We start from the raw sequence: 12,126 nt of genomic DNA, 5'->3' as shown, positions 1-12,126 counted from the left end.
ATGATGGTGTTGGATCATCTCTTCGAATGACTTTGTTGTCCTTGCTGCTGGTTCTGGATGTGTAGTTCTTTCTTTTGTTATGCATATTCCTTGTCATTTGGTCATCCTCGTCTATGTCACTCTTACTATGTAATAGTTGCTTCTGTTTAGAATGTCATTCTCGTCTGGATCACGAGAGTCTGAGCGCTGCAGATGGGTGCATTTTGGTGGTGTAGCAAGACTTCATATGAACTATCATGTCTTGCTGTTTATGTCAGTAGTAGTCACTAGTCAGTGTTTGAATGTTGTATATATTGTTGTTTCGAACTGTTTATTGTCTCGAACTACTAGTGGGCTAAATGAGGGCATCACCATTCTCCAGTGTTCAGAGTATATCCCCTTTTTCAAGTTATATAATTTGAGCTAAGTGTCTTTTCGATGATGTACACTTGTTTGGGCCAGTGAGGTGTCGTTGAATATGGGCCGAGTAGTAACACAATGCCAAACAGGTCAATTATGACTCTCAGGCCGGGCTCTCAAAAGATCCTGGAAAAAAAGGCCGGGCTCTCCAAAAAAGAAAGAATAAGGACTCTTAGACCGACATGTGGGAGCCACCGGTGTTTTCGTGCACTTCCGCGCCGAGAGCATATTGGTGCGTGCTCGAAATTCATGCTACCTTTTCATCCCCAGTCTCCCGCCCTTCGCCACCTCTGGAATCTCGATTCCTACTCCAGTTCCCCCAAATCCCCCTCCTATACTCCCTGTACTCAAGTGCACTATGATGTCGCCGTTCAATGCGGATCTCTGAGCCGGAGATCCTGAGGTCCGTCCTGCCTTCGGTCGTTGCGTGTTGTCGCTCAACAGTGGCATGGAGGCGCTTGACGACCAGTTTGCCGGCAAAGTGCTGATGGTAACCATCAACGGTGACCGGCCTCCCGTATCGCCGGACGACCTTGTCAAAGCTCTTGGCATTGCACACGGCATCCAAATAAGTGAATTGCTCGTCGAAGTCTGTCCGCCACCGGCTGATTTCTTCGTCAGGTTCCGGACAACTTTTGACTGCAGTCGTGTGTTCGAATCTTCCCGGCGTTTGTTCTGTGATGGCGCGCTGGTGAGCTTTGATCAGTGGCACCCTGGATGGGGCTCGGTGCCCTCTGAGCTTGAGTTTTTAACAAAGCTTACCTTCCATGGCATGCCTCGACATGTTAGGAACAGCGAGTCCATGAACAATCTTATCAACGACCTTGGAGGTGAGCTCGTAAGTATGTTTGTTCCTCCAGACAGCTGGGCTCTGACGGTTATGGCATGGAAGAAGAAGTCGTCCACCATACCGAAGGTGATTGGTGTTGAGATACTGGTGCAGGAACCGGGGTTGTACTATTCATCGCCACCAAGGCCGCCGCGGACAACGTTAGGGATGTACCTATATCGAGTGTTTGTGCATGTCGAAGAAGTGGTCAATCCATCAATCGAAGTCCTGCCGCCGCCGCTGGTGCCAGGGTCCATCGACGACGTCCATTACAGGAGTCAACATCTGACTTTCCCCATGTTGCTCGGAACGATGGATGGCACAGTGCCTTCTCCATCACGCGGCGGAGGCCACTTCTTCTTTGGGACAAGAGGCAGGGCTGCCTGCCTGGATGTGCTCTAATTTGAGGTAACAACTAAATCTTGTCAGATAGTACTAGTTAAATCCGAGCTATGGGTCTGAAGCACTGATATGCCAGTACATTTGATTGTGACCTGTTCTAATTTTGTACATGAACTTTTTTTAGAAAGGGCTGTACGTCAACTTAATGTGCTAGCAGAACTTATTGTGTTGTCTGTCTATTTTCTTTGCACAACATTCAAGCTATTTCCCCGTCATTTATAAAGACGATGAACCGTTATGTTCGACTTCGTTCATTTCAACATAGCCCTTCCCGTAGCGATCCACTGCTTCCATCCTGATTGTGCCACCTACGTGAAATTTTTGTATGCAAGTTCAGTGTGCTATGATGTTCTATATGATTGTGTCAACTATATAAGTTTTTACTGAGCATCAGCAATGCATATGGCTGAAAGATGTATTTTCGAGCATCGACCGATGGGTCTCTCTATCTCTCTCTATCTCTCTCTCTCTCTCTCTCTCACACACACACACACACACGCACGCACACACACACGCACACGCACAAGTGGGACCCGTTGAATTATTTATTTGCTCGTGACAGCTTTTAATTAGGTTCCACTGTAATCTAACTTTTTTCTTAAGTTATTAGTTGAGCTCAGTGACTTCAAAAATTTGTACACGAGCCTTGTTTGGGCCTTTCCGGCGTTGCTGAATGTGGGCTGAGTAACCATGTTAGGTTGTACTGTACTACTCAGGCCTTTTTTTTCAACATCAGCAATGCAACTGGGCCGACAGTTGTACATAATATCCGGGTCAACTTGTTATTCTCCGCCCCGCTGGGCTGCAAAGTTTCCTAGGAGGTATGCATTAGGCTTAACAAGAAAATGGACTTTAAGAAATAATAAATGGGATGTAATTATAATAACCGGGCAGTTACTATGCACCAAGCACGTAATTAGTTTGAAAAATATATTATTTTTGGAATTTGGAAATTTTAATTTCATTACTTGTTGCGCGCGCAATATTTCGTTGGATTTTAACGTAATACAACTTTATTTTAAAATTATATTTAACCTGACTAGAAATTTCGGATAAAAATATTTCGGATCCCATCAAAATGTGGGATTTTTTTTGAATTCTATTTTTAGCGGTTGTTTGAAATTATTAATCGTTGTCCTAGCTAGAAGTTGGGCTGTACTTTTAACAAACTACAAATGGGCTGTAGTAAATTCCATTAGAATTAAAAAATGGGATGTACATTCTTACAAATCACAAATGGGCTATATGTTCTCTGCCAAATACGAGATGTGGGCCTACTAAGTTGATGCGTATCAAGGGCTTTGTCAACTTAGTCAATATAAACGATTCTAGCTGTAGTGATCGTATGATGTCCATCCAACGGCCGTAGTGCTTCTTCAACCTCTGGTCTTTTTGCTCCAGCCGCCCAAAGCAACGTCGGTCGTGTCGCGTGCTCCTGCCTCCCATGGCCGGCAGTGATCTCGCGGAGGCCTCACCGCCCCATACTACTCCCACCGCTGGCTAGGCCATCCCTCTACTCACCCACACCCCCTGTTATTCTGCGGCGACGGTAGCCTCACACCGCACCCGAACTAGTGAACCCTCGTACTCCTCTCCACGCGGGCTTCCACTGTTGCGTCTTCCCTGGCTGCGCGTCGTCCCCTTCCTAGGCCTCGCCGTCATCCAGACCACCGCCCTGGTGCTCTCGGCGCGGCGTGGTCAACATGGTCAACGATCAACTTCCATCGGAAGAGTACTATACATGGAGAGGCTGAGAGCTGGGTCCAGGAAGCCTCAAGGAAGTGCCTCCTTATTACGCCCAAAATAATCCACCTGACAGTAGGGACCCACTGGACGGGCCACCTTATTTCGCAAAAAAAAAACGTTTCCCCCTTGACTGCTGGGACCCACCGGACGGGCCAGCGTATTTTGCAAAAAAAACGTTCCCCCCCGCTGTCAACTCGGACCCACCGGAAGTGCCTCCTTATTACGCACAAAAAAATGAATACTCCCCCTGCTAGCTGGGACCCACCATGGTGGGAGGCTGACTTGTGGGCCTACTAAGTTGACTGGGACGGGGGCCTTTGTCAACTTTAGTCAATATGAACGATTCTAGCTCCAGTGACCGTACGATGTCCTTCCAACGGCCATAGATCTTCTTCAACCTCTGGTCTTCTTGCTCCAGCCACCCAAAGCACCACCGGTCGTGCCGCATGCTCCTGCCTCTCGTGGCCGGCTGTGCTGCCGCGGAGGCCTCACCGACCCCTACTATTCCCACCACTGGCCAGGCCCTTGCAGCGACGGCAGCCTCACACCACAGCCGAACCAGTGAACCCTCGTACTCCTCTCCGTGCGGGCTTCCACTGCTGCGTATTCCCTGGCTCCCTGTCGTCCCCTTCCTAGGCCTCGCCGTCGTCCACCGCCCTGGTGCTCTCGGCGCGGCATGGTCAACATGGTCAAGGAACGACTTCCATTGGACGTGGACTATACGTGGAGAGGCTGACAGCTGGGTCCACGGCCGCAGCAAGGAAGTGCCTCCTTATTACGCGGAAAATAATGATTCCTCCACCTGACAGCTAGGACCCACTGGATGGGCCACTCTATTTCGCGAAAAAATGTTTCCCCTGACTGCTGGGACACACCAGCTACATCTTCGCACGCAAGGAAGTGCATTCGGGCAAAAAAAAGATTCGCCCCCTGGCTGCTAGGACCCACCAGCTACACCTTCGCATGCAAGGAAGTGCGTCCGAAAAAAAACGATTCGCCCTCCTGACTGCTGGGACCCACCAGCTACATCTTCACATGCAAGGAAGTGCATCCGGGCAAAAAAACGATCCCCCCTTACTGCTGGGACCCACCAGCTTCATCTTCGCAGGCAAGGAAGTGCCTGACAGTTGGGACCCACCTGGTCGAAGCGTACGTAGCATTGTCATTCTGGTCACGAACGTGTACGTACATATATACTGGTCGATGTAGAGGTGTGCACATGTCGTAGTAGAGGCGCGTACGTCTCGTAGTAGAGGCGCGCACGTAGCATGTACACATACGCACAGCGGCCAGGGTGCAAGAAAGAAAATATGACCACGTATGTGTACATACGGGCGGGGTCTCGAACGCCTACTCGCGCATACGTACATGGCTGGGTCAGAACGGAGAAACAGTGTCGTCGTCGTGTTCATGGGGAGCCAACCGGCTGGGTCGGAACGGAATATGTGGTCGTGTTCATCAGGAGGGCTTGGACGAAACAGGCGATGGAAACGAGGCCTGGCGTACCGCAGAACAGAGGAAACGGACCTCCTACGTTCGGGTCGGGGTCCTGTTGACCGGGAGGGGTGTGGCGTACCGCAAAACGGAGGAAACGGACCTCCCGCGGTCGAAACGGGGGTCCTGTTGATCGGGAGGGGTGTGGCGTACCACAAAACGGAGGAAACGGACCTCCTACGGTCGAAACGGGGGCCCTGTTGATCGGGAGGGGTGTGGTGTACCGCAAAACGGACGAAAAGGACTTGTGTTGGAGCGCTACGGTCGAAACGAGGGTCCTGTTCATCGGGAGGGGTGTGGCGTATCGCAAAACGGAACTCCACGGGATACTGTTCATCTCCACCGTCGACCTCCTCCAGCCTCCACGGGCTACCGTTGACCTCCTCCAGCCTCCACGGGCTCCTATTCATCCAGCCTCCACCGCGCGCTACTCCACCGGCTACTGTTCAACCACCCCTCCACCATCTACTGTTCATCCATCCATCCAGACCACGGGGTCCTGTTCAACCACCCCTCCATGGGCACCCCTCCACCGTCTACTGTTCATCCAGCCCTCCAAACCACGGGGTCATGTTCATCCAGAGGCAACACCACCTCTCACTGTTCATCCAAACCCCCCCGCAATGCTCACTGTTCATCCAATCGATTGGCTTCAGTTAGCAGCAGTAGTGAAGGAATCACTCGATCGGGTTCAGTTAACAGCCATCGATCGATCGCTCAGGTTCAGTAACGCATAGCCTGCAATGCAATCGCTCGGGTTTAGTTAGAGCCCAACTCCTCGCTCGGGTTTAGTTAGAGCCAACACCTCGCACGTGTACGAGAGAAACGCGCATCGCTCGGCCCCCGACCTCCCACCGTAACCGGCAACTCCCCAAAATTTTCCTCCCCCTCGCTTCTACCACGGTTTTTTCCGTCATGGACGGCCCAAAGAATGTCATGCAGCAGCGTCTCCGGCCCGCCCAGGACGAAAAGCCCATTTTTCTGTCATGATTTTTTGTCATCGAAGTAGGAGCACACCACATCTATGATGATACCGGGTTTTGTCACAATTATCGTCATAGAAGTGTCATATGTATGACAGAAAAAAAAATCGTTTGGCCCAAAATGTCATGGATGTGTCTTTTTTTGTAGTGTGAGGACGCATCCGTTTTGGCAACAATTACGATGGTTCTCACATGATTCACGGGCACACAAAAGTAGCAGCAGTTCCCATAGACGGATTCAAACAGAGTACTAGACCCAGAGGGGTCGATAACAGGCAAGGTTCGGATAATTAGACACAATCCAAACTACAATTGAATACTAGCTAGGGCAACTATTTCATGCCTCGATCTAATTTGGGCTGGACACAAGATGGACCTTGCCATGAACATCATCGAGGACGTCCCGCAGCAGCTCAATCCTGTGAACCTTCATGAAGACAACCTTGTGGCCTTGCCACTGATAAACTTGTTTGTGGAGGCATGCCACGTCATCTTCCAGCGTAAGCTTGACAAGAACAGTATGCCTCACAAACGAATGAGTAGCTTTGAACTTCTTGTGCTTCAGTACACCCTGGACAACACGCCTGAGAATAGTGAGGCTGGAATACAACTCTTCATTGGTATTACTGCAAATGGCTTCCAGGATCCAATAGCCTAAGAACTCTGTTTTTCCAGTGCGTATATTCAGGTCATCCGCCCCATAGCGAGTGACATGTACAACCACAAAATCCTTGTCTGCATCAGGGCTCTAATTGAAAACAGAAACAAATTCTGAATTACTTTTTAGTATAAGAAACACAAGTTATTTAAACCACTATGTATAGCATGGCATCGAAGCTAATAAAATTTTGCATTCTTCATCACCACATACTTAGATGGAAAACCACAATCGAGATTGGCAAAGAAGAAAATCACCTTGGGCAGCTCAACAGGGGGAACACATCCTCGAAGGGGGGAAACTGCTCCTGCAGTGCCACGAGGGCTGTAACCTCAAACGGGGCGTTAACCATCTCAGTAGTGGCCGTGAGAGTATCTAGGGTCGGCTCGGTGGCCTCCTCCGTCTTCTTGGAGCTCTCTGTCTCGTGGGGACCAGCCTCCCGCGTCTGCTCCAATATCGGCCTATCTTTGCCTAGTTCTCCTTCGTCCATCATGAAACTGACGAATACTAGGAGACCACTGAAAGGAAAACATAATCACAATGACAATGAAACAAAATAGAGAGTGAGGATCAGTTACTGCTTTGCAAAAGTTCTTTTTTTTGTCTCTGAACGAAAATATACCAACATCACTGATCCGCTTACCTTCCCTTTGTTGGGAGAGAAGAACAATGGCAGATGCGAGTGTTGCCTTTCTTGAAGACGGTGAGGGAGAAGGGGATTCAGCAAAGAGTGAAATGATGGCTGCTTCACCCGTCAAACTTAGACTGCGGGGAGGGGGGGTTTTGTGATACGACGGATCGTTACTGCCACGCTGCGACTGGGGTGATTCTCCGCATGCATACTGCCTTCTAATTTTGTGGATGGCATTTGGGCCCACGCGATGCATGGCCCGCACGTTGGTGAACAAAAGTATAACCGCATTCAGTAGAGGGAGACGTTTCAATGACCTAGGAGGAGCCAGAAGCGGTATTGTATCCACTATACTAGTAGTAATTGTTTTTCTACCCAAGACAAAACAACCCATCCACACTAGTAAATAGTCAAATCAATTCAAAAGCCCATATATTTACTGAATGAGAGGCGCTACCCACACCCAGCACACCGCCCCCCCAAAAAACTTGGGTGCTCTTCTTCCTCCTTGCTCCCAGCAACCTCACGTAAGCTCGCTCCACTCGTACCCCCAAATTCCTCACCTCACTCCTACAGAAAACCCCAGCTCCCCTTCTTCCTCACTACTACAGAAAAACCCCAGCTCCCTGATATGTCTCCAACGTATCTATAATTTATGAAGCATTCATTCTATTTTATTATCTGTTTTGAATTATTACGGGCTTTATTATACACTTTTATATTACTTTTGGGAGTAACCTATTAACCGAAGGCCCAGCCCATATTGTTGTTTTATTGCCTATTTCAGTGTTTCGAAGAAAAGGAATATCAAACGGAGTCCAAACAAAATGAAACCTTTGGAAAAGTTATTTTTGGAACAGAAGCAATCCCGGGAACTTGGAGTGCAAGCCAGGGAAGCGTCAAGGAGGCCATGAGATAGGGGGGGCGCCCACCCCCCTGGGCGCATCCTCCACCCTCGTGGGCCCCTCGTGGCTCCCCCAACCGACTTCTTTCGCCTATATATTCCCATATACCCTAAAACCATCGAATACGAAGATAGATCGGGCGTTCCTTCGCCGCAAGCCTGTGTAGCCACCAAAAACCTCTCGGGAGCCAATTCCGGCACCCTGCCGGAGGGGGGATCCCTCGGTTGTTGAATGTTGGGTTCCGACAGACCCTTAAGGTTCAAACTCTGGGGTGCGCACGAAGATCTTCCCCCTACCGATCCACGTCTGATCGCCTCACGAGAATCTAAGCTAAAACAATGAACAACACGAGGGACACAAGATTTATACTAGTTCGGGCCACCATTGTCGTGTAATACCCTACTCTAGTGTGTGGTGTGGTGGATTGCCTCAGGGGCTGATGCTGAACTGTACAAAGGGAAGAACAGCCTCGTGAGAGCTGTTCTTGAGCTGGTGTGATGAACTACTTGGGTGAGCTCGATCGCCTATGGATCTAATGAGGACTCGACGAGATGCCCCCATTCGGTGGTGGCTAGCCCTATTTATAGAGGCCTTGGTCCTCTTCCCAAATATTGAGCGGGAAGGGCACCAACAACAGCCATTTTGAAGGGGAACATCTAGTACAGGTTATCCTAACTAAAGTTGGTCTTCAGCTGCCAAAGGCAGTCGCGATGACGCTGTCTTGGGCTCCACGGTGACCTCCATCCTACCGCTCTGCTGGTCTTGGTCTCGTTGCACTGAAATGGCAACCTTTGCCTGATGCCTCGGTACTCCACGCCTGTGCTTGCCCCCTTTGCACCAAAGAGGAAACAAGGACACTGCATAGGCCGACGCCCGCCTGGTCTCGATCATCATGGCTTGCATCACAAGTACCTCACGAGGTACCCTGCCTTGATCTCTCCGCCTCCTCGCGAGCCTGCCTAGCGAGGCCGCTCCTGAGGAAGCCTCGTGTCATCCGCCCTGCGAGGCTTGGCCCCTTGCGAGGGTCTTGAGTCTTGCGCTGATGAAGACGGGCCGTACTGGGCTACCACTCGAGCCACGCCGCAGGCCGCAGGCAGGAAAGTTTGGGGACCCCCGTTCCCAGAATGCCGACAGTAGCCCCTAGGCCCAAGGCACGCTCGGACTTTGCTTAGCAGAGAAGCGAAGGGGCAAGTGCGGAGCACCACGGGCCCGCTCAGCCTGCGGCCTTGGGCGCCGCGTGGCAGTTGATTGGACGTGGGCGCCTCCGCTTCCACATGGTCCCTCATTATGTGCCTGGCTAGGCGGCCACGAGGCTTGTACGCAGTTATCCTCCCTTTGCTGCATGCCCGCTTCTTGTTCCCTTTTCCTGCTCGATCCTTTGCTTCCACCTCCAATCCATCTTGAGTTCTTCCCCCTTTCCATTGCCATGGCGCCAACGAAAAAGGATAAGGGGAAGAAACCTGCGCCTTCACCCAGCGCGCCTCCGGCGGCTGCACCCGTCGTCGACAAGTCACTCATACTCAATCTGGAAGCCCTGGAGAAGGTCTGCTCCACGCTTGCCTCCAGCTTCAATGAGTGCGGGAAGACGACGGTCTCGCCCGCGTCCCACGCTTCCTTCAACAGGATCGTCACGGAGGTCCGATTCTTTGCCGACGCCTTGTGGGCGGGCCTGGTTCCCCCCTTTTCCGCTTTCTTCAATGTGGTGCTTTCCCATTACCAGATCCACATGATGCATCTTGTCCCCCAATCCATTACTTGGCTTGCTGTCTTCTCCTTCGTCTGCGAGGCTATGGTGGGGATTCCTCCTTCCGTTGCCCTTCTGTGCCACTTCTTCTCTCTGTGCTTGTCTGACCCTTCCCGGTGTTCGGGATGCGTGAGCTTCCAGGCCGTGCCGGAGACAGCCACCTCAGGGGTCGATTTTGGCCTCCGACCTTCTACGAGGGGTTCCGAGAGCGATGGTTGTATGTGGACGCTGGGGTGCCCAGCCCCTTGCTCACGCACCCGACGCTGCCTGCTATTCCCAATCCTGGTTGGGGTCACGAGGAGCTTACGAGCCCCCAGCTTGCTTTCACCTGGCATTGCTTCGAGAGGCTGAGGAAGCTCGGGGTGACGGCGCCCCAGGTGGTGAAGGAGTTCCTCCGGCGCCGCATCGCTCCACTCCAGCACCATTCCCGCCCAATGTGGGCTTACTCTGGTCGCCAGGACCATATGAGGCTCCAGGAAGGGGATCCCGCGCCCGAGACGCTGAAGAAGGTGCTGCAGGTCCTGACTGGCGACCCCTCTCCTGGCAGCGTACGTCATGGTGGCGCCCTGTTTTATCTTTGCACAAATAGGGTCAAGTTTGTGAGGCAGATGCTCCGGTTCAATGAATGGGGGCTACGCCCGGCTGGCCTCACGGGACCACGCGAGAACCCGGTTGCTGCGCTCCTTCCCCTAGCCGCCTGCGCTGACCTTGCCTCAGGAGTCGATGCTAGGAGGCAAGCATTGGCAGGAGATGGGGGGCCTGATGTTGAGGTGCTGATGCCGCGCGAGGCTCCCAAGCCATCACCCTCCGGAGCTTACGAAGCTCCCCCTGGAGGTGGTGGCTGATGAGGGGGCGTGACTGGCGGCTCCCGAGATCGAAGCCCCCGAGGCCTCGGCAGGCCACCAAGAGGTGGCACCTGATCGCTCCTCTCAGGCTGGTGTCCATGATGTAGGCTGTCCTGACGCTTCGGCTCCTATGCCGCGCGCCAGCCCTCACGTCGCGAGCTTGGGCCAGTTCCACATAGATTTCGAGGCCCTTCGCAAGTGGAAGGAGTCTTCCGGTGGTGACGATCGCCCTTTCCGCCCATTGAAGCACAGGAAGTACTTCACCATGGATGAGTAAGTCCCTCCTTCTTGTAGTTCCTTGCTTGTCGCTCCCTTTGCTGGCCGTGGCCTTTCAGGATCCCTCCTGACGAGCTTGTAGAGCTAGTGGAGGAGCCACTTCCCCAGGCTTCTCCTCCACCACCGACCTTGATCACCCCGACTCCGCGTGCCACCCTCGGTGCAAGCTCGGCCAGAGAGGTAGGCCGGCCTGTGGTGCACCTTGAACCTGTGGGCACGTCGCTCCTCCTTCGCGAGCTCCCCCTGGACTAAACCAGCTTGCCCCGGGCTCCTCCGCTGATCATAGGCGGCGAGTGGTTGAAGTCGATCTTCGATTCCTCATCGGGAGGTGGATCAGCGCCTGGCTGGGTCCCTTGCGGGGCCCGCCCGGCGATCATGGGGGCGCCAGCCCCCAGCCCCCTGCCGAGAAGGGGCGAACCATTCCAGGGTCCTTTGCCAGCATCGGTGGCGGAGGATGACGTTGACGACGTGCTCAAGCATGCGCGGGAGCACAGCGCTGCCTGAAGAGACTTCCTCCAGAAGGCGACAAACGCAGTGAGCCGGCTTGGTGCAGAGCTTGCAGACGAGGATGCGCATTTTGAAGCTGAAGACCTACGGCTGATCGAGGAGCGGCGCAAGCTGAAGGCGGCTATCGGTCTCGCACGCCATCAGCGCGATCTCGACAATGCCATGGCCGAGGCATCTCTGGTGGCCTCACGGGAGGCCTGCTCTGGAGCCATCGAGGAGGCCCAAGAAGCAGATCGACGATGTGAAGCTGTGGAGGAGCGCGCGTGGGAGCTCCAAGACTGCTGCAACTCCCTAGAGCAGCAGGCGGAGTTCCGCCGGGCCGCCCATGCGTCGTTTAAAGGGGGCCTGCTAAAGAGGAAGAGCTCCGGAAGCGCGAGGAAGCGCTGACATTGGAGGCTGCCGAGCGCAACCTTGATCTTGAGCGGCTGGATATGAGTGAGCGCCAGGTCACCCAGGCGGAGGACGATGTCGACGCGCGGCAGGCCCGGATCCAGGAGGAGATCGACCATCGCGTGGCGGAGGCTCATGCTGTTCTTGGGCGCTAGTATGGAGAGCGGCTGGAGCTGATCAAGGATGAAGCCGCAGGCAGGACTGCTACTCTCAGGACTAGGCTGACTGAAGCCACACAGCAAGCTAAGGCCACCGCTGTCGCGCTAAGCTCGACGCAGGCTGAGCTGGCCTCCTCTCGCGTCGAACTGCTTCTTCTT

Source organism: Triticum dicoccoides, chromosome 5B, assembly GCF_002162155.2.
Source record: "Triticum dicoccoides isolate Atlit2015 ecotype Zavitan chromosome 5B, WEW_v2.0, whole genome shotgun sequence".
In the NCBI taxonomy this organism is placed as follows: domain Eukaryota; kingdom Viridiplantae; phylum Streptophyta; class Magnoliopsida; order Poales; family Poaceae; genus Triticum; species Triticum dicoccoides.
The sequence above is the reverse complement of the archived record's forward strand: the minus strand, read 5'-3'. Positions refer to the sequence as shown.